This window comes from Nyctereutes procyonoides, unplaced genomic scaffold (assembly GCF_905146905.1).
Source record: "Nyctereutes procyonoides isolate TBG_1078 unplaced genomic scaffold, NYPRO_anot_genome, whole genome shotgun sequence".
NCBI lineage: Eukaryota > Metazoa > Chordata > Mammalia > Carnivora > Canidae > Nyctereutes > Nyctereutes procyonoides.
In genome coordinates, this window is record NW_026575140.1 from 84,541,454 (window position 1) to 84,564,871 (window position 23,418).

General features: G+C 42.2%; 1 long non-coding RNA gene across 1 annotated transcript in view; it reads right to left on the reverse strand.

Moving 5' to 3' along the window:
- Window positions 1-15,902, reverse strand: part of LOC129496824 (uncharacterized) — a 33,253-nt gene extending 17,351 nt beyond the window's left edge. Inside the window, exon 1 of the long non-coding RNA XR_008661858.1 lies at window positions 15,591-15,902. This is a non-coding gene — a long non-coding RNA (uncharacterized LOC129496824). The remainder of the gene's footprint in view (window positions 1-15,590) is intronic.
- Between the last annotated feature and the right edge of the window lie 7,516 nt (window positions 15,903-23,418).

The window sequence follows — 23,418 nt, forward strand, 5'->3', positions numbered from 1 at the left end:
TTAGTGGCATCTGTGACAGCAGGCTCTTGCCAAGGTAGTTTGAGGTTGACACCAGGACATCCCTAGAGATTGGATGAGTTGAGCTCAGTATCTCCTTCCTCTTCTTCTCACCCTATCCCTGCCCTTTGTCCCACCAGAACCATGCATGCAGTTGTTGAAAAAGGTCATAGGAAAGCAAGTATACATGTTCCTTAGGCTTTGAGTTAGAACCCTTTGGAGAAGCCAATTACCCAACTATCTTTAGAGCTGCATTTTCTAATATGATAGCCACTGGTCACATGTGTCTACTGAGCCCTTAAACTATGGTTAGTTCTAATTGAGATGTCCTGTAAACATGAACTACACACCAGATATATTAGACCATTAGTATGAAAAAGTATGTAAGATATATCATTAGTAATTCTTATATTAATAGCATGTTGAAATGATAATACTTTTTATATATCAGGTTAAAATATAGCATTAAAATTAATTTCTCCTGTTTCTTTTTACTTTTTAAATAAGGCTACTAGAAAATTTTAAACTATTAGTATGGCTCACTTTTGATTCCTATTGGACAGTACTGCTCTCTAGAGTATCAAATTTAATAGCTTTTAATGATAATAATAAATCTATTTAGAAAGGGAAATATCCTGTAATTGGACACTCATTATCCATTATGTAACTTCAGCTAACTCTATTGATTTTTTTTTCATTCCTCTCTTCCATAGAATTAAAAGAAAATTGATCAAGACAAAGTAAATAGGGGCACCTGGGTGGCTCAGTTGATTAAGCGTCTGCCTTGGGCTCAGGTCATTGATCCCAGGGTCCTGAGAGTGAGTCTGTCCCTGCTCTATGGGGAGTCTGCTTCTTCCTTTCCCTCTACCTGCTGCTGTCCCTGCTTGTTTCTCTCTCTCTCTCTCTCTCTCTCTCTCTCTCAAATAAATAAATAAAATCTTTTTAAAAAAAAAGACAATGTGAGCAAATCATTTCATTTTTTTTTTCTTTTTCAAATCCCTGGATATTGGTGGGGGGGTGGGGGTGGGGAGTGATAGCAGGATGCTGGATATGATAGCAAAGACTGAGCCTTTGGAGAAGTTTAGGTTTGTTTGTTATCTAGGACAGGGAAATGTGGCCGGGAGCCAGTTGTTCATCTAGAAAATGAATTGCAAATGAGCCTGTATACATCTATAGCTTCCCCATCTGCACTTATGCTGAAGTTAAAGACACACATGACACATTTAATTGACTGTTGTATATCAGTATTAGGCAGTTTTCCTCTTGGTTGTGTTTTCTCTATTATTATCATCATTGGTATTGTCTCTCCTTCCCTTTTTGTCTCTTGCAAACTTTGTAAATCAGATGCTTGTTTCCCTCACACTGCTGCTGCTTCAGAAATAACAAGGCTTGCAGGAAAGGAATCTGTAAAGATTTATGTCCTGAAGTGTTATGGAGGTTGAATGTGAGGGAGATGAGGTATGGGGTAGGGACCCAGGGTATGACTTCTGTGTCCAGAAAGAGCTCTTAGAATGGCAAGTATTGGCTGTCTTTCATTTTGTTCAGAAACAATGTCTTGGGTGAACATAAACTCTTTGGGGAGCAGGGAATGGCAATAGTGCATAGTTAGCTGACACCATCTCCTCCTCTTCCTCTATGGCCCCATGAGTTGTTCACTCCTTCATCACAAACATGCAGATCAAGTTAGGCAGGGGCTCACTGGGTCCAGAAGGAGAGAACATGCTACTGGTCGCTACCTAAACCTTTGAGTGTTCTATGGGGTCAGGGTTATGAGAGTTCTCACCAAATCAATGCCTACAGACAGAAATGAACCATCCCTGGTGAGAAGCCAGTCTTTGCTCAGATTACTACCATATTCCCCAGGAACTACTGTGATGTAGTTGCTCTGCTTGCAAAGTAGCCCACTCTGAACCACCCATTACAGTGTACTCAGAGGGATCTTCCAAGGGATCTTGTCATATCATACTTGAAACCCTTCAAACAACCTTATATAAGTTTTAGGGGAAAGTGTGAAGTTCATAACATGTCTGACAAGGCCTTCCACATCTGGTTCTTTTCTATTTCTCTCTCATTATCTCTGACCCTATACTTGCAGCCTCCATTAAGTTACCTTTCCCTCTTCCTCTGGCCTTTTCTGACATTATTTCCCTGTATATGTTCAGTTCAATTTTATAGGCACTCATTCAGCATGTATTATGTCTCAGGGACTGTTCTGAAGCCACAAAGATGAAGAGGACAAGTGCCCTCAACAGGCTTGTAACACCTGAAATGTTCTTTCCTGTTCATCCAGCTGATGAACAGCCAGTCATCTTGAGGCTCAGTCTGTGTCACACCAGCTTTACTGGCTTTTCTGGCCTTGCCAAGACAGAACTGCCCCTGTGCTTATTTCTACAATATCTAGAACAGTACTGCACAAAGGATCAGTCCACTATGAGGTAAGGAGCTTGTGCCAGAATTTTTTTTTAATTTTTTAGATATTTTTTTAATTTTTTATTTATTTATGATAGTCACAGAGAGAGAGAGAGAGAGAGAGAGAGAGAGAGAGAGGCTGAGACATAGGCAGAGGGAGAAGCAGGCTCCATGCACCGGGAGCCTGACGTGGGATTCGATCCTGGGTCTCCAGGATCGCGCCCTGGGCCAAAGGCAGGCGCCAAACCGCTGCGCCACCCAGGGATCCCTGTGCCAGAATTTAAGACAATGTACTACTTCTTTTACTGAGGAAGCCTTAATTTTAAAATGTCAGCTGAACTAAACAATGTATTTAATGATGCTGGCCAGTAATAAACACTTCTGAAGACCCACAGTTGGTGGATGAGCCCCAGAAGGAAAGAATTAGGGACACCTGGTGGCTCAGTGGTTGAGCATCTGCCTTCAGCTTAGTTCATGGTCCCAGGGTCCTGGGATCAAATCCTACATCAGGCTCCTTGCAGGGAGCCTGCTTCTCCCTCTGCCTGTATCTCTGCCTCTCTCTGTGTGTCTCATAGGTAAATAAATAAAATCTTTAAAAAAAAAAGGAGAGAATTTTTTTAAAGGTAGAACTTTGAATATATAGTTGCTGATAATTTGGAAATTAAATAATACCAGAGAGTTGAAGCTGATAGTCAACAAAGAAAATAAGGTGTAATCCTGAAAAGTAGTTCATAAGAAGACAGAAAATAAGGGAAAAAAAAGAAAGAAGTAACAGATGGGTAAATAAAAAACAAATAGCAATATGATAGAGTTAAGCCCAGCCAAGTAAATAAATATATTAGGTGTAATTTGTCCAAACAATTCAGTTAGAAGATTGTCATATTGGATTAAAAAGGAAGACCTGCAAGAAACCTACTTTAAACATAAAGACACAAATAAGTCAAAAGTAAATGAATCACAAAAGATACACCATACTAACACTAATGAAAGTAAAGTTGGAGTACATTAATATCAGACAAAATTGATTTCAGAGCAAAGAATGGTACCAGGATAATGAAAGTCATTTCACAATGGCAAAGATTTATAAAGATTACATCAAATCCTAAATGTTTATTCCCCTAATAACAAAGCTTTAAATGCAAAGAAAAAACTGATTGAATTTCAAGAGCAATAAAAAAGTTTACAATTGTACTTGAAGATTTCAGCGCCTCTCTCAAAAACTGATGGAAGAAGTAGCCAGGAGACAAGTAAGAATAATTTTGACAACACTTTCAACTAAGCTGTCCTAAACATTTATAGAACACACCATCCAACAATTCTGAAGCGTATGTTCTTGTTGACATTTACCCTGATGTATAATATAGTGGGCCATTGATATACTTAAAAGGACTCAAGTCACAATTTTCTGACTACAGTGGAATTAAATTCAAAGTCAATAACAGTTCTCTGGAAAATCCCCAAATATGGAAACTCACTAATGGACTCCTAAATAATCTGTGGGGTAAAATAGATCAAAAAGGAAATTAGAAAACACTGGGCAAAAGTGAAAAAAAACAGTATGAGTGGAGGGCAGCTAAAGCAGTACTTGGCGGGAAATATTTAGTACTAAATGCCTACGCTAGAAAACATAAAGCTCTCTAATGATTTCAGCTGCTATCTTAATAAACTAGAAAATGAAGAATAGCATTTTGGGAAGTAGAATCCACAGATAAATAAAATAGATAATGATCATGTGGAGTTTAAACCAGGAATGCAGTTAGGTTAACATTTGAAAATGAATCAATATAATTTACTGTATTGATAGATTTTTTAAAACCGTATGATCATTTCAATATATGCAAAAGAGCACATTTATTGTACATGTATTCCTCAGTGAGGTGGCTAGGGTTAGATCATACAGGATCTTGTAAAGACTCCAGCTTTATCTTTGTTCCAGTGACATGAAATGCCATTGGAAGTATTTCAGGAGAGGACTAATATAGTTTCTATTTAGATGTCAATGAGATCACACTCACTGCTGTATTGGGGATAGACTTGGGGAAGGGGGTGAGAGTTGAGCAGTAGAGGCTCCATTTGGGAGGCATTTACAATGATGCATGTGATTGATGGCAGTGGTTGGGTAGTGGAGGTGATGAGAAGTGTTAGGATTCTGGATTCTATTTTGAAGGATTGAGTTGACTGTGAGGTACATTAAAAAAAGAGTCGAGTCAAGGATGATTCCCATGTTTTTGTCTTGAGCAAATGAAAGGATGGTGCTACCATTAACAATGATGGTGAAGACTACAGGGGAGTGAGTTCAGGTAAGGGAAGGTACTGGAGATCAGGAAGTCGATTTTGCAGATCTTAACTTTGAGATGTCTATTGGACGCTCAGTGGAAATGTTAAGTAAGTGTAAGAAATACAAGTCCAGAAGGTAGGCAAGAGGTCCAAGCTAAAGTCTGAAATTTGACAGTCATCAACTAGTAAATGATATTAACATGACAATGGAGGATAAGGTCATCAAGAGAGTGTAGGCAAAGAAGAAGCCTAAGGACCTCTTGCTTGCATGGGCACCCAACACTTGGAAGTCGGGGAGATGAAAGCCCCCCTCCCTTGAGATGTTAGTCCTTAGTGTACACCGGGCACTGTGACAAGCACTTTGCACCTTCTAGATCATTTAATGCTCAACCTGTAAAGTACTATTATAATAATATTCCCATTTTATAGACTATTGAAATTGAGACAAAGTTTAAGTAACTTGCTAAAGATAAGAAATATTGTAAGAAAAGAAACAAACAGTATTGAAGAAAGACCAAAGAACTCAGACATGTAGAGATGAGCACTGAGAAAAATTGATTCACACTCTATCCAGACAAATGGGATGTGCAGATAGGGCTGCTTATATTACATCTTTTTAAGAATAAAATTCATGAAAAAAAAAGAATAAAATTCATGGCAACTATGCCAAGATGTTAAAGCAAAAATAGAAAGGAAGAAACATAATGTAAATGGGTAACAGAGGATCCATTCTAGAAGATAATATAGCCCCAAGAAACAGCGGGAAAATCTGCAATGAATGTTTTGTACTTAGAAAAAAATAAGGAAAATAAATTCTTTGAGACAAAGTAATCAGATGAGAAAATGAAATGAGATGAAAAAAATGGTCATAACAGAACTAAAAAAAAAACGAGGAGCAAAATAACAATTACGGAGTTAATAAACAACTTTGGAACAACAAGAAACAAAATTAACATATCTAAATACTAAATCCATCACAGTTTGGAAGAAGTTGCGATAAGTCACAGAAAATGCATAGAAAGAAAACAAAATTGAAGTGGTTAGGAGGAAGATAAATTTGTAGAGGAGAACGTTCCAATATATGGTTCGTGTCCCTAGAGGAAGTACTACAACACATTAAACAGGAAAATTATTTACTAATATTTTTAGAAAGGAAGAAAGAACTGTGTCAGGAAATTGAAAGAGATACATTGGGTTCTGGGGAAAAGTGATAGAAAATGCTCAACTCTGAGACATGTCTTAATGCATCTGCTATACTTCAAATGAAGTAAGAGGAAAAGGTCTTGTGTACCCAAGAACAAAAAGTAATTTACTGATACTGGTGGGAGGTAAGGTGGGAGAGGGCAATGAGCATTGAGAATCTGGCAGCATTTAATGCAAGTAGATGGTAAAACAATGTCCATAAGGCTCTGAGGAAAAGAACATGGGACACAAGAACTTTTCACCAGACAGGTTACTGTGAATCAGAGCCAGGAGACAATGTGAAGCATAGAAAGCTCAGGGAACATAATATCTATGAGCCCTTCTTGCAAACAAATGAAAATGAAACACATTCAACCAAGAGATGAATCAAATCAGTTCAGAAATGGAAAAGTACTGGCATCGGAATTCTTCTTACAGAGGGAACTTCCCTTAGGAAAAATACTTTGATAAGCTTCCAGGGGTAATAGAGTATTTCCCACCTTCACAGACTTTTCCATATCTCTATATTATCTCTACCGGTATTTACTTAATATGTTTCTTTAATATCCTTCATGACTAAATTTAGATTCATTTGCTTATAAAGGAAAGTTGCTATTATAGGCCTAAAAGAAAAATTGGCATTGCTTACAATAAATAGAAGATAGCCAAGCATGAAAATAAATTCAGTGAAGCCCAATGTTATTACTATCTCACTGGATCCTATTGCCCACTCTCAGAGCTGAGCCTAAATCCTGCTTTTTCTTTGATAAAAGGGAGATTTACGTTACAGGTTACATGCTTATTCCCACCAAACTAAGACTTTCTTTTTGACTAATTCACCTTACTAATAAACAGAGTGTGACATTTCAGTATGTGATTCAATTTAAATGAACGCCATGTCCTTCTATCACCTTCAGGCTCTGCTTTTGCGGAGCACAGGTGGAGGATGAGACCCTGGAAACACAGCAAATGAAAAATCATTGTGCTTAGGACCATGAGAGGAAGCTGGTTTTGCTCTCCTACAGGGAGAGCTGAGACGCTATAAAGGGAAAATGAGCCCAATGTGTGTCTTAGTTTCCTAGGACAAATGACCACATAATGAATGACCACAAACCTGGAGGCTTACAATAACACATATTTGTTCTCACAGTTCTGAAGGCCAGAAGTCCAAGAATCAAGGAGTTGGCAAGGTTGTGCTTCTTCCAAAGACTCCAGAGGGGGTTCCTTCCTCACCTTGTCCAGCTTCTGGAGACTCCAAGTTTTCCTTAGGCTTGTGACTCAATAACTCCAATCTATCTCTGCCTGTCTTTATGTGACCTTCTCTTTCTCCCTCTGTGTCTCTCTCTTGGGTGTTTTATATAAGGACATTTGTCATTGAATTGAGGCCCACGTGAAGTGCCAGGTGATCTCATCTCAAGATTCTTAGCTTAATTACATATACAAAGATCCTTTTTCCAAGTGGGGTCCAATTTATAGGTTTCAGAGGGTTGGGGCATACATATGTCCCATGGGGGGTCATTTTTAAATGCACTACTGTGGGAAAGCAGATAAAACATCAGTGAGATGCTTTGGGGACAACTGACTGGCTCAGTCAGTGGCACGTACAGCTGTGCAACTCTTGGTCTCAAGGTTATGAGTTTGAGCCCCACATTGGATGAGGAGATAACTTAAAGAATAAAATCTTTTAAAAAACTTAAGAGTCAGTGAGATGCTTTTAAGATGGAAATTTATTTGGTTGAAATTCCCTGATGGTTAATCAGCAAAATGGTATTTGAGCATGTGGATGTCAAATGCTCCATTTGAAATTACTTAAATTGCTAGGACATAAAATCCTCTTTTTTTCCCCTAAATTTTCTGTCTAGCTATTGCAACTACACACCCATACACTCAACATTTTAAACTCTCCTGTTTGTATGTAGGTATAATATTTTTCTCAAGGTATGTAGGTATGTATTTTTCTCAAGTGCACATGTTTAAGTAGATCATACTCTTCCTTTTATGAAATGCTATCATTATTGGTTCTTTCAAGACCCCATTTTGTCTTATTCTTTCCCTTTTTTGCTCTACATTATATTTTTGAGAAATATCCACATTATTACATATATGTCAAGTTATTTTTTCCAAATACTAGACAGTATTCCATTATATACATATAAAGCATTTTATCGCTACTAGTTTCCCCTAGATGGGCCCTTAAGACATCTCTAGTTCCTTGCTACCATAATCAGCACTGTGACAAACTTACTCTTGAGGTCTCCTTCTGCTCTGTACTCATGTGTGAGCTTTTCTACTATGGAATTGCTTGGTATATGCTTGATATAGGTATATGTACACTTAAATTCAAGAAAACTAGCTCTCCAAAATGTCTGCACCAATTTACACTTCTACCAGAAGTGCATTAGGGTTTCCATCCTACCAGCACTTATAATTACATGGCTTCATGTAATATATAGTCACATAATTACATATGTATTATCATGTAACAATAGAGACCATGGTGCCATCTACTACTATGAGAGTATAGTAAAGATAGTCTCTCAGGATGCTGGGCAACTCTCAGTCAGCCACAGGGGCCAACAATCAATACACTTAGAGCCATTCTGTTTTTCACTTTTAGTAGAATTTTCATAAATTACATGAGATTCAATACTTTATTATAAAATAGGTTCTGTGTTAGATGATTTTGCCCAAGTGTAGGCTACTGTAAGTGTTCTGGCTATGTTTAAGGTAGGCTGAGCCTACCTATGATATTCAGTAGGTTAGGTGTATTAAATGCATCTTTGATTTATGTTTTCAAGTTACAATGGGTTTATTGAAATGTAACTCCATCGTAAGTCAACTATCTGTACCTATTGGTGAGTCAAGTTTCCTTTTCTGTGTGTTACCTATGCATATGCTTTTCCTAGTTTTCTCTGGGTGTCCATATTTTTCTGGTTGATATGCCAGATATTAATTTTTTGTTACTTTTAGTCATAGAAAATATCTTCTAGTTTATCAGCTTCCTGTTCCTTTGTTGAACAGAAATCTTTCATTTCATTTTAATGTGTTCAAATAACTCTATTTCTCTCTTAATGTGTTGTGTTTTGGGAGTCCTTCCTCCATCCCAATGTCAAAAATGTATTTTAAAGTTTCTCTCATTAGCTTTGTAGTTAGACCTTTTTTATTGGATATTTATTCCATGTAGAATCCTTACTTTCTTATATATATAAAGTAGGAACTCCAATTTACCTTTACTATATAAAGAGCAAACGTTCCCAGCACTATTAACCAACTAACCTATTCTAGTGTTTTTAATTTTTTGGCAAAGATTTGCCAGATGGGAAAATGGGTATTCATAATCTACTGGTGGGAGTCTAAATTGATAAAAAATATTTTGGGAAGGATATTTGGAAATATTAAATACCCTTGACTTGTGACTACAGTCTTTATTAATTTCTGTCAAAAGAATATAACCTCTGGAGGGGGCACCCAGCTGGCTCAGTAGGAAACTACTGTTTAAGACTCTTGTTTAAACTAACTACTGTTTAAATTCTTGTTTAAGAGTCACTGGGTGTTATTCTGTATGTTGGTAAATTGAACACCAATAAAAATTAATTTATAATAAAAAAAAGAGTCACATATTCTCGGGGTTGAGTTCAAGCCCACACAGGATGTAGAGGTTACTAAAAATAAATAAAAACTAACATAAACCTAGGGAAAAAACTGCAGCAATGCCCATGCAACCAGAGGATGCCAGATAAAGGGATAGGCTACTCAACTTTGACATGTAAGGAAATTTCTATCATATCACAGACTGACCACAGAGATAATGGGATGGAAACTCCAGTGACCACATGCAATAAGAAATACAGTCATTGCAAATAGCATGGAAAAGTCACTGGACAAATGGAGGGCCAAGGCCTCAAAAGCAATCCTAAGAGGAGTAGAAACTGATTTTCAGAGTCACCACACTCAAAATATCAACTTCTCAACAAAAAATTATAAAGCATATAAAGAAACAGGAAAATATGGCTCATTCATGGAAAAAAAGAATTTGACAGAAACTATACCCGAAGGAGCCCAGATATCAAAATTACTAGTCAAAGACATTAAATCAACCCTTGTAACTATACTCAATGAGCTAAAGGAAGCCATGGATCAAAAACTAAAGGAGATTAAGAGAGCAATGTGGGAACAAGTAGGGAAAGTCAACAAGGAGATGGATGTTATAAAAAGGAACCAAATGAGATTCAGGAGCTGAAAAGTGTAGTAACTGAAACAAGAATTCACTACAAGAATTTAACAGCAGGGGATCCCTGGGTGGCGCAGCAGTTTGGCGCCTGCCTTTAGCCCAGGGCGTGATCCTGGAGACCGGGATCGAATCCCACATTGGGCTCCCAGTGCATGGAGCCTGCTTCTCCCTCTGCCTGTGTCTCTGCCTCTCTCTCTCTCTCTGTGACTATCATAAATAAATAAAAATTAAAAAAAAGAATTTAACAGAAGATTTGGTCAGTCATAATAAAGAACCAGTGAACTTGAAGATAAAGCAGTTGAAACTATCCAGTCTGAGGAGCTCAGAGAATAAATAAAAATGAGCAGAAGCTGTGGGACACCATCAAACATACCAATATCTGTATCATCAAAGCCTAGAAGGAGAAGGGGGGAAATTTGGAGAAATGATGGCTGAGAATTTCCCAAATTTGATGAAAGACATAAAAGTCTACACATCCAAGAGGTTCAACAGGCCACAAGCAGGATGAGATCAAAAATCTTCACACCAAAAAATACTACAGTCAAATTGTCAAAAGACAAAGAAAATCTCGAAATCAGCAAAGGGTAAGCAACTCATCACATCCAAGTGATCCTCAATAAGAGTAATAATTGATTTCTCATCAGAAACCATGGAAGTCAGAAGACTTTGAGATTATATATATTAAGATTTATTTATTTATTTGAGAAAGAGCACAAGCAAGGGCAGGGGCTGAGGAGAAAGTTGAAACAGACTCCCCATTGATCAGAGAGCCTGATGTGGGGCTCAATCTTGGGACTCCAGGATCATGACCTGAGCCAAAAGGAGACACTTAACCAACTGAGCCACCCAGGTGCCTTTATATATATTTATGTGTATAATATGTATATTTATTTATATACTATATATTATATATGATATATTTATTTTTACATTTATTTGTATTTAAGAGCGCTGAAAGGGGCAGCCCGGGTGGCTTAGCCATTTAGTGCCACCTTCAGCCCAGGGTGTGATCCTGGAGACCCAGGATCAAGTCCCACATCAGGCTCCCTGCATGGAGCCTGCTTCTCCCTCTGCCTCTCTCTCTCTCTCTCTCTCTCTCTGTCTCTCTCTTTCTGTCTCATGAATAAATAAAATCTTAAAAAAAAAAGGCTGAAAGAAAAATACTGTCAATCAGAAATTTCATACCTGGCAAAACCATCCTTCAAGAATGAAGTAAAGGGATCCCTGGGTGGCACAGCGGTTTGGTGCCTGCCTTTGGCCCAGGGCGCGATCCTGGAGACCCGGGATGGAATCCCACGTCGGGCTCCCGGTGCATGGAGCCTGCTTCTCCCTCTGCCTATGTCTCTGCCTCTCTCTCTCTATCATAAATAAATACAAATTTAAAAAAAAAAGAATGAAGTAAAATTAAGAAACCCACAAACAAAAACTAAGGAAGCTTTAGTTACCAGATCAGTTAAATAACTCTTGGCAGTAATTCAAAGCCATGTGAAGAAATAAAGAACACTTGTACTACACAGGTAAATATAAAAGTCAGTGCTATTTTACATTTTTCCTGTAACTTCTCTCTTTTTCTATATTACTTAAAAGGCAAATGCCTTAAAAATTATAAATGTGTGTTAATGAGCAAACAATGCAGAAAGACATAATAGGTGACAATAAGAATATAAAGGGGGGAGGGACAAAGATGCATAAGAGCAAGTGTTTGTAAATTATTGAAACTGAGTTGGTATTACTCAAAAGTTGTCAAGGTTTAAAATGTTAATTGTAATCCCCAAGGCAGCCACAAAGAAGGTAAGCAAAAAATATACAGAAAAGGGGGAACAAAGAATCAAAATGGTGTACTAGAAAAAATTAAAAGCTAAATACCAAAAAAAGGCTGTAATGGAGGAATTGAGGGGGGAAAGCATATAAAACATACAGAAAACAACTAAATGGCAGAGGGCAAGTCCTTTTCTTTTCAGTGATTACTTTAAAGATAAATGTATTAAACTTCCCAACCAAAAGGGCCATAGACTCATTGTGCCCTCAAAATTCATACTTTGAAATCTAACCTCTAATGCGATGGTATTAGCAGATGTGGCCTTTGGAAGATAATTAGGTCATGAAGATGTAGCCTTCATGAATGAATTTAGAGACCTTATAAAATAGACCCCAGAGAGCTCCCTCAACCCTTCCACCATGGGAGGACACAGTGAGAACATGCCAATTATGAACTAGTAAGTGTACTCTCACCATATAAAATAGATAAATTTCAGGACACCTGGGTGGTTCCGTCAGTAAAGTGTCTGCCTTCAGATCCCTGGGATCAAGCCTTTATCCAACTCCCTGCTTCTCCCTCTTCCTCTGCCCCTCCTCCTTCTTGTGCTCTCCCTCATTCTCTCCCAAATAAATAAATAAGATCTTAAAAGAAAGAAAGAAAGAAATTTCTAGAAGCCCTACCAGAACTGAATCATGAAGAAATAGAAAGCTTAAGTAAGCCTAAAACTAGTAAGGAGATGGAATCAGTAATTAAAAACATCCAAATTAAAAAAAAGCAGATGGCTTCACTGGTGAATTCTATCACATACATTTTAAAATGAATAAATACCAATCCTTCTCAAATTCATCCCCAAGAAATGAAAGCAAGGGACACTTGCTGACTAATTCTATGAGGTCAGCATTACCAAGCTAGGTAGAGACATCACAAGGGAAAAAAAAAACTGCAGCCCAATATCTCCTATTAATATAGATGGTAAAATTCTTCACAAAATACTATCAAACCAAATTCAGCAGCATCTTAAAAATATTCACCATGGACATTCTATTGAACTTCATCAAAGTTAAAACACTTTTGAATGTCAAAGGATTCTATTAAGAGCATGAAAAAACAACCCACAGAAAGGGAGAAAATATTTGCAAATGACATCTGGAAAGGGTTTAATATCCAGAATATATAAAGAACCCCTGCAACTCAATTCAGAAATGAGCAAAATACTTGAACAAATGTTTCTCCAAAGAAGATACACAGATGGCCAATAGGCACATGAAAACATGCTCAACACCATTAGTCACTAGGATGCAATTAAAAGCACAATGAGACACCACTTTGCATCTACTAGAATGGCCATATTTTTTTTTAACAGAAACTAAAAAGGTTGACAAGAATGTGGGGAAATTGGAACTCTCATGCTTTGCTGGGAGGAATATTAAATGGTGCAGCCACTGTAGACAAAATTTGGCAATTCCTCAAAAGTTACACATAGAATCATGATATAACCTGGCAGTTCCACTCCTATGTATGTACTTTAAAAGGGAATTAAAAAGAAGAATTCAAACAGATACTTGTATGACAATGTTCACAGCAGCATTATTCATAATAGCTGAAAGGTAGAAATGATCCAAATGTCCACCAACTGATGAACTAATCAACAAAATGTGATATATATACACACACAATGGAATATTATTTGGCCATAAAAAATGACATTCGGCTACCTGCTTCAACTTGAATGAGGACATTGTGCTGAGGGAAATAAGCTAGACACAATAGAATAAGTGTTGTGTATTCCACTTATATAAAATGTAGAATAGGGAAATTCATAGAAATGGAGTGTGGGTTTGAGATGATGAGGGCCATGAGGAGTGATCACCTAATGGGTACAGAGTTTCTGTTTGGGGTGAGGAAAAGTTTTAGAAATATTTTGGAATAGTGGTGAATGTTGCACAATATGTGAATATAATTATACCACTGAAAGGTATCCTTAAAATGGTTAAAAGGGCAAATTTCATGTTATATATATATATATATATATATATATATATATCATTATATATTATATCTTATATATATTATATCTTTGATAAAAGATTAAAAAGAAATGAAGTGATGGTCCTCCATAGCAATGAAAAGAAGACTTACTTATCCAACAATTTGGACAATTCTCTAAAACATAAGGTTAACTGAAAGAAGGCAGATACTAAGACATTTAGAGAAAAGGAAACATGATTCCATACCATTCCAGAAAAGTACTCCTGGCAGAGGCAGGGGTGAAGGACTGAATGAATACAAAGGGGGATGAGGGAACTGTTGGGGGTGATGGAAATATTCTATATTTTGTCTGCGGTGGTAGTTGCATGATGATTTACCTTTGCAAAAATTCATTGAATTATACACCTAAGAAGTTCAATTTTACTTCATGTAAATGATGCCTCAATAAACCTGTTTTTTTTGTTTTTTTTTTTTTTAAAAAAAAGCCCCGGGCAGCACGCGGCGCTGAGTGGTTTAGCGCCGCCTTCAGCCCAGGGCGTGATCCTGGAGACCTGGGATCGAGTCCCACATCGGGCTCCCTGCAGGAGCCTGCTTCTCCCTCTGCATGTGCCTCTGCCTCTCTGTGTCTCTCATGAATAAATATAATCTTTAAAGAAAAAAAAAAGCCCCTTGCAGAAATGTTGGCCTGTGCTTTTGGAAAACAATGGGTCTGCTAATCCAAACTCAACAGTTCATCTGTCTCCACAGTTTGATTGTCTTCTCCTACAGGCCTAGCAGCCATGCCTGCGAGAGCCATGAGTTTCAAAACCATTGGCTGGATGATATTTTTTTAGTTCCAGCTCTGGAAGCCTGGCTAATGGAGGGCTCCCTACGAGCTGACAATGGAGGAGAAGCAGAAGGGAGGGTTTGTTGGAGGCGGGAGGGATGCAGAACCAAAGGCAGAGATGGCCTGTGCCCGTTGCAGGCCATAGCTGGGCAGGGAGGTGGTGGGGCGGGCGGGGGGAGCTCTGAACACCTCTGTTCTTCCTTTCATATTCCCTCTGCCAAGAAGAGGGAGATTCCTCCCTTCTGATAATCCTGCATCAAGAGTCTTGGGCAGCTGCTCCTGGCATCACTCGTGGAAGGAGGGTATCTCCTGGCTGAGATGTTTGTCTCTGATACTCCCAGAGGAAAACAGATGCACTCCTGGTGACACGCAGGCTGCCCCGGCCTTCTCACTGACGCTGCACCCGAAAATGCCACCCTGCCCAGGAAAGGACCCTGCCTGTGCCTCCCGCTCCCCTCCCAGAGGGACCTGTTCAGGCGTGTCTCTTGTTTCCTCTGCCTGTCGCAATCCTGCCAGCCCGGTAGGGGTTGTTGGGGGCAGACCATGGGCGTGCCTCACCATGGGAAACTGCTCTACTGTTGGTCCCAGCCAGGAAAAGTAATTGCCTTGGAGAGAGCTGTACTCAGCTCCCATGGGCGAGGCAAGGAATTCACCCTCTCTTCCAGGGCCCCTGGCTCTCCCTTCCAGATGCACCTGGGGACCTGGGTTTGCCTGTGGCGCAAACTGGGAAAGGAGAGTGAGGAAAATGAAGTGTTAGCCAGGGAACCGTGGCACACTCTGCAGCAGACAGAAAACCCGGTGAAGAGTTTGCTTGGTGTGGTCTGCATCTAACACCAAAGGATTTACAGTAAACCTTCGAAACACCCTCAATCCAACCATCTTATCTCACCCCTAATGCACGTACACCCCAAAGATCTTACCTGATTTGTCCAAGTGTCACGGTAGGTGCCTGGCAGCGCCAGGACAGGAATGAGTTCTCCTGGCCGATCTTGTCTTGCCCCCAAACCGGCCAGGGGCTCCCCTTTTTTCCCAGAGCAAAAGCTGAAGTCCTTATGGTGGCCTCCAAGGCCCCACATGATCTGTCTTCCTTCCCCCAAGCCCAAACTTCTCTGGCTTCCTCTCCTTCTTCTCTCCTGATTCCCTCCACCCCACTGCACTAGCTGCTCCCCGAGCACCTGGGCCTGCTCCACCTCCTACCCCAATCTCAGTGTCTAGCTCCTCGCCTCCTTCAACTCTTGGCTAAATCTCACCTTTTCAGTAAGTCCTTTCTGGAATCGCATTTAACAGTTCAACCAGTCCCCTCACCCCTCTGCCACTCCCATTCCTCCTACCCAGCCCGACTTTTCCTCTTCCTCAGTTCTTCCTACCTAACATACCTGCCAATGTCCTTATTTATGATGTTTCCTGCCTCTGCCACCAGAATGTCAGCTCCACAAGGGAGGGCCCCATCTGTTTTGTTCACTTCTGTGACCCCAACATCTATGAGGAGCCTAATACAACCAGTATTTGCTAACTGAATGATTAAATGAGCTTTCTAAAGTGCGCATGCACTATATGCTTACTTCTCTTTCTAAATTTTCCCCAAAGGCTTGATACCAAACTTAACAAATGTTACACCCACTTTTTAAATTTATGCACCTAGTCCCTCTACTGCTGAAGGCAGCATCCACTCCCAGCTCCTTGCTTAGGAACTTGTTGGAAACACCCTACAGCCCAGGAAGAAACAAGCCCCATCCAAAAGCTGGCACCACCTCAGAGAGGTACCAAGTAGGAGAAAATAGCCCTTGCTGGTAAGAGAAATGTACACTGAGAACGATAAGATATCAATGAAAGAAATCAAAGAAGAAACAAATAGAAAGATATTTGTATTCATAGACTGGAAGAATTAGTGTTGTTAAAATATCCATACTACCCAAAACAATCTACAGATTCAGTGCAATCCTTATCAAAATTCCAAAGGCATTTTTCACAGAAATACATCCCAAAATGTGTATGGAACCACAAAGGACCCCAAATCATCAAAGTAATCTTGAGAAAGAACAAAGCTGGAGGCATCATGCTCCCTGATTGCTAACTAACTATATTACAAAGCTATAGAAATAAAAATTGTGTGGTATTGGCATTCATAATAAATATGAAGATTAATGGAACAGAAGAGAGAGCCCCGAAATTAACTAACCCCAAAATGGTCAATCAATTTATGACAATAAAGCCAAGAATATGCAATGGGGAAAGGACCGTATCTTTAATAAATGTTGGGAAAACTGAACAGCCACATGAAAAAGAATGAATCTAGACCACTATCTTATGCCATACAAGACTCAAAATGGATTAAAGACTTTCATGTAAGACCAGAAACCATAAAACTCTCAGAAGAAAACACAGGCAGTGAGCTCTTTGACTTTGGTCAAAGGCAAAGACAACAAAAGCAAAAGTAAGCAAGTAGGACTACATCAAATTGAAAAGCTTCTGCACAACACAGAACATCACCATCAAAGTCAATGACAACCTACTGAATGGGAGCAAATGTCTGCAAATCCTATGTCTGATAAGGGGTTCATATCCAAAATACACAAAGAACTCATACAACTCAAGAGCAAAAAAATAAAAAACCAAAAAACCACACAACCTAATTAAAAAAATGGGCAGAGGATCTGAGTAGGCATTTTTCCGAAGAAGACATCCAGGTGGCCAACAAGCACATGAAAAGACGCTCCACATCACTCACCATCAAGGAAATACAAATCAAAACCACAATGAGATATCACGTCACACCTGTCAGAATGGCTAGTATCAAAAAGACAGGAGATGACAAATGCTGGCCCGGGTGTGGAGAACAGAAGCCCTCGGGGAATGTTGGTGGGAATGTAAATTGATATAGTCACTATGGAAAAGAGCATGAAGATTCCTCAGAAAGCATGATCCAGCAATTCCACTTCTGTGTATTTATCCAAGGAAAATAAAAACACTAATTGAAAAGCATGTTCATTATATAAGCACCCCGTGTGTTTATATTTTGAGTAGCCAAGATATGGCATCTACCTAAATGTCCATCAATGGATAAGGAGTGGGTAAAGAAGATGTGAGATATATATATATATAACAGAATATTATTCAGCTCTAATAAAGAATGAAATCTGGATGTTTGCAACAACATGGAAGGACCTGGAAGGCCTTATGCTAAGTGAAATAAATCAGAGAAAGACAAATACTATATGACCTTACTTATATGTGGAATTTAAACAACAAACCAGGTACATGGATACAGACAGCAGTCTGGTGGTTGCCACAAGCAGAGGGTGGGAAACACACAGAAAGGTGGTCAAAAGGTATGAACTTCCAGTTATGAAATAATTAAGTCCTGGGGATGTAATGTATAGCATGGTGTCTATAGTTCGTAATACTATATTGCATATTTTTGAAAGTTGCTAAGGCAGTAGATCTAAAGTCCTCATCACGAGAAAAAAATGTTTTGCCACTGAGTATGGTGATGGATATTAACTAGACTCATTGTGATGGTTTTATATTATGTGCGAATATTGAATCATTGTGTTGTACGCCTGAAACTAATATAATGTTACATGTCATCTATACCTCAGTGAGAAACAGAGAGGAAAGAAAGAAAGAAAGAGAGAGAGAGAGGGAGGGAGGGAGGGAGGGAGGGAGGAAGGAAGGAAGGAAGGAAGGAAGGAAGGAAGGAAGGAAGGAAGGAAGGAAGGTCCTAGAACTCTCCATAGCCAGGGAAGGGGGCTGGGCATCCCACCCTGGTAGGGCGCTAGCACATTGCCCCCAAAACAGAGCAATGCTCACATACCACAGCTCACAGACCCTGACCCAGGAAATCCTTTGAAATATGCCTGCCCCTCGTCAAATCCAAAGAACTAATACGTGTGTCCTTAGTTCCCCCCCCCCCGCCCCCGGGCCTGAAATGCCCCAAGAACAGAGGCTCTGCCTGGCGTGAAGTGCCAGGTTTCTTTCCTCTGGGTTTTTCCGTCTTCAGGCCGCAGCTCTCAGTCCCCTTCCCTGCAGGTAGACTGCTCACCTCCTCCCTGCTGCTGCTGGGCTGCCCAGCACCACTGCCGCGGAGCCCCGGGGCCAGACACACTCGTGCCATCAAAGTCCTGGAGGGATACGAGGTGACAGGGACCACATGGAACCGAGACGCAGAGCACCTGGACCTGAGGGCTGAGGCCCCTGGGCAAGTCTCCTCCATAAAGTGAAGAGTCGCATGATAGTGCCTGTCCTCCAGAAACGTCCCGAGGATTCCTGAGGCTTGGATGCACAGGCACCTTAGAGACCAGGAAGCAGCAAAGAAAAGTTAGCTGTTACTGGTCGGGTTTACAGGATGCCCGGAAGAGAGGGCGCTGCCTGTCTTGAATTAATTTCCAACTATGGTATTTTCGACGTCCTTGAATCTTGGTGAGGAAAAGACTTTGGTTGGACCAACTGCCTCGATGGCTTTCACATCACCTGCTCACCCATTTTGCATGGGGGTGAAGATGTGTGGGGAGGAAACTGCTCCATCCTGTTCTTTCCCATGGGAGACAGGCCCTGGGAGTAGGCGGCCAGGAGCCCCGGACCTACGGGGGGCTCGGGTGTCTGGCTCCCTCAGCCTTGGCAAAGGAGGTGGCCACAGCTGCCAGAGAGGGAGACAGGCCCGGTGTTTTATTGCGGGGCTGCTAGCTGGAAATGGAGCCCCAAAGAGCTTGTTATTCCAGACATGAATTCTCTATCTCACTTTGCACCTTCAGGCTTGGCCTAAATGCTGGAGAGTCTGTGAGCAAATGGCTCCCAATGGCCTTGGGGGAGATCATGAGACTAAATGCAGAAGTCCCAGGTGAGGCCACCGCACAAGAAGTCACCTCCAAAACACCAGGACTAGCCCAGCCAGACCTCCCTCCCAAGGTCCAAGTGGAGCCACCAGGTGCCATGTCACCCCAAGGTGGCCTTGACCCCGGAGAAGATGTTGGCTCCTCCAGGAACGACCAGAGGTCCACACTTGGCAGGGAGGGAACAGTTCGGGCCAGGCCAGGCTCAACAAGGCCCCCTTGTAGTCAGAGGGTTTCCTCTGCAAGATGGGGTGGGGGGTTAAGAACTAATCCAAGTTACCCTCGTGGGAATTGAACCCGTGGCCAGAAGGACACCAAGTGGCATTATGGTCACTCCCTAGGGAGGCGTGCTCTGGCCAGATTTTGTGGGTATAGCACAGGCATCTTCCTTCACCATATTCCCCCCACCTGTAATCCTATAGTTATCCAAGACCTTGTCACCCAGTGTCCACCTCCATGAAGATGGCCTCCACCCCCTGCCATAAGGTCAGGACTGGAGCAGTCTTGAGAGAGAAGTAGGAATTCAGGCAGTAGGGTGACTGTGGGTGTTCTGGGCAGAGTGGGGCCGGGTATGAAGAGGTGCAGAGGCCCAGGGGGCAAGTGCAGAGCTTACCGTGGGGACCTCGGGGCACCTGCTAGGCAGTGCAAGAGAGGATGGAGAACAGAGGTTCCTGACCCCCTCGACTATGGAGTGAGGGATAAGTTGGGGGGCTGTGGAAGGACTTTAGGCAGAGTATGTGAGACCATCAGACTTCTTAGGGAGATGATCTTTATGACAGCATGACAGAGAGAACTGGAGAGAAGCATCCAGAGGCACGAAGCTACAGGACACTGGTGCTACCATCCAGGTGGGAGACAGTGGAGGCCTAGACTAGGATGTGGCAGTGGGGCTGGCGTGAGGAAGACGGAGTCCAGAGATAATAGAGCAAAGGACTTGGAGCACAGTTTGGAGGTGGGTGGAAATGGGGTGAAAGGGACCAGGAGCCAAGCAATCCAGTTCTTCCTACCACACCTTCACCCCACGTCCTCACTCACGGGGCCCAGCTCACTGATCACGTTCCAGGTACCTCGGCCATTTCCTCTGACCAACACGGATATTTCAGAAACCCCACCTCTGTTCAGAAACAGTCTCCGACTAACAGGTTTGTCCTTGGTCAAAGGGGGAACCCCTGTGCCTCTCTGACCCCCATTTGGAGCCCATGCATCTGGGCCCAGCTGGCTGCCCAGGCTCATCATCTGTGATGTGCACTCGTTCGTCCCAACCGGCCTGTTGGGGGCCAGAACTGCAGGCGGGAGATCAAGGTCTAGGGCCTGCTCTTTCTGTACGGGGGCTACAAAGCCTGAAAATCAGAAAGGTCTTTCTCCTAGATCCCTAAGGTTTTTGACAACCCTGAAAGAAAATGGTAAAAGTTCCTCCTTGCTTCCTAAATGATCTCACCCATTGCCTGGAGATGATGACATGACCTCGGCGCACAGGCGGGGAGCAAGCAACAGCTGAGATTATTGGAGAGATTAATTTCCCCATACAGGGCAGTTTTTCCCCTTTTTGCATAGGCAGCAATTCAATAAATAATTAATGCTTGTTCATCTTCTAGCTATTTCTCCCGTTGTAAAAAATTAATTGGTCTTCCATCATCTATTGCATTGCAACCTGGACGTATTTGGCCCCAGTCCACCACCTGCTGAAACATGCTCCTCCTCGTGCTCACTGGTGAGCGGCAGTCCCACTCGCAGTCACGCCCGGCCCCCAGATCCAGGGCGCGAATGGGAGTGCACGGTGCTGTGGCAGGCACCTCCAGGGGAGCCTCGCGCAAACACTGGCTCTTTCTTCCAGAAAGCTCGGGGAGTTTGCAAGCACTGCTTCTCACATCTCCTCCCTAGGTGCTGAGACTCTCATTTTGCAAACGAGGTTGAGCAAGATTAGTGATAGGATGGGGGAGGAGCACCCTCTCTCTCCAGGCCTCAGTCTAAGGACGTCAGATGTCCTGGGATCTTTCTAGCTTTTGCTGCTGAGCTGTTCCCCTGTACGCCTGAGCAGGACTATCAGATCCCTAAGAGGTGAAAGGGAGAGGGTCCCTAGATGGCTTGATTCCTCCAGCCTCAACTACTACCTTTCCCCCTCTTTTAAATTATAAGTCAATGGTAGCACCTCCTCCAGGAAGCTCTCCTAGATTATGACAGTCTGATGTCCCCACTCCAATGCCTGACTTACCCTTTCCCCTCAGTGCCCTTTCATGATCCCAAATAGAGTTCTGCTGATTATGAGTTTGTTTCCTGAAATTAGAACGTACGCCCTGGTAGGTAGGGCAGTCGTGATGTTTGCTCTGTATCAAATACACCAAGCCCTTGTGTGGCTGCGAAGAGTCCCAGAGAAGAGATGGGGGCATCAGCGGGAGTAGCTGAGGAGCAGGCCAGTGAGGGCGGGCCACGCAGCAGCCCCTGGACTTGTCACCCCCCAACCCCGGAAGGAGGCCGTGCAGCTAGCCTTCGGGGCTGCGGCCCAAGCCCTGCCCATCCCTCACTCACTGAGTCCCAACCCTGCTCCTTCGCCTGCCCCGGGCTCATGCCACTTAGCCTTTTCCAGCCCCCGGACCTCATCTGAAAAATGCCTCCCCCCCATAAGGCTCATAAGGCAGTTGTAGGGATTCCACGAGATGATGCATGTAGACGATGTTCGCATACTGTAGCGTGCTCAGTGGTAGACAATGTATTGTTATCATCGTCTGTGTGGTCCTCCCCTTCCAATACCCTGACCCGGAACCCTGTTCGGAGACACCGTCCTGTGCCCACCCTGGAAGCCGCATGAATTCCAATGTGCTGATTCACCACCCCTCCCTCTTGTTTCTTAGGGTGACCTGACGCTAGTGTACTATAATATTGAGCTAGAAGGATCCCTCGAGGTCAGCCAGCAACTCGTTTCTCAGGTAGGAAAAGTGACTCCTACAGTGCTTGACCTAAGAGCGTTTTTATTGCCTGCTTAGCTTGTGCTAGGGTCTCTGCTAAGCACTTAAATGGATTATCTAGCTTAATCCTCATACAACCCCGTGGGCTCAGTACCATTATTCCCCTCATGCTATAGATGAGATAACTGAGGCACCAACAGTCACCACCTCAAAGTAGCCAGGCCAGATCCTAAGTGATTCCAGAGCCCGGTGCTCTTGGCCACACTCTGCTGCCTCTATATACTATCTTCTCAGAGGTTGACTCTCTCTAGGAAGAAAAATACATGAAAAATACCCTATTAGTCACAGGATTCACTGAAGAATAAAGTAGAATCTCAGCCATCAAAGAGTTAGGGTCACTCTCTTCTTCGTCTCCCTTCCTTCCTTTTCTAGAAGAAGTCCGTCCATCTTAAATCCATTAGTGGAGTTGAACAAGATAGGCTTCCAGGTCAGAGAATGGGGGTGTGATGGCCCAGAATGGGGGAGGCAGAGCACAAGCAAGGCGAGGAGGGCATCCTTGTAGGGCAGTGATAGAGGCCAAAACAGATGAGGAAGGCATTCCCGGGGGACCCCCCAGCTGAGCGCCTAAGGGGAGCATCCAGGCCGCAGTGGACCAGCGTGGACCATGGGCACCTAGGCAGAAAGAGGGGGGATTTCTCAGGGAGATGAGCCAGAAGAGGATGCCAGAGCCTGCCGGGGATAAGGAAGGCATCGTGGGGGGTGCTGGGTGCTGATGGGAGATTTGTTTTTTTTTTTTTTTAAGAAAGGAGAGGTTGATATTTTTTTTATTTTTTTTAATTTTTTATTTATTTATGATAGTCACAGAGAGAGAGAGAGAGGCAGAGACACAGGCAGAGTGAGAAGCAGGCTCCATGCACCGGGAGCCCGATGTGGGATTCGATCCCGGGTCTCCAGGATCGCGCCCTGGGCCAAAGGCAGGCGCCAAACCGCTGCGCCACCCAGGGATCCCGGGAGAT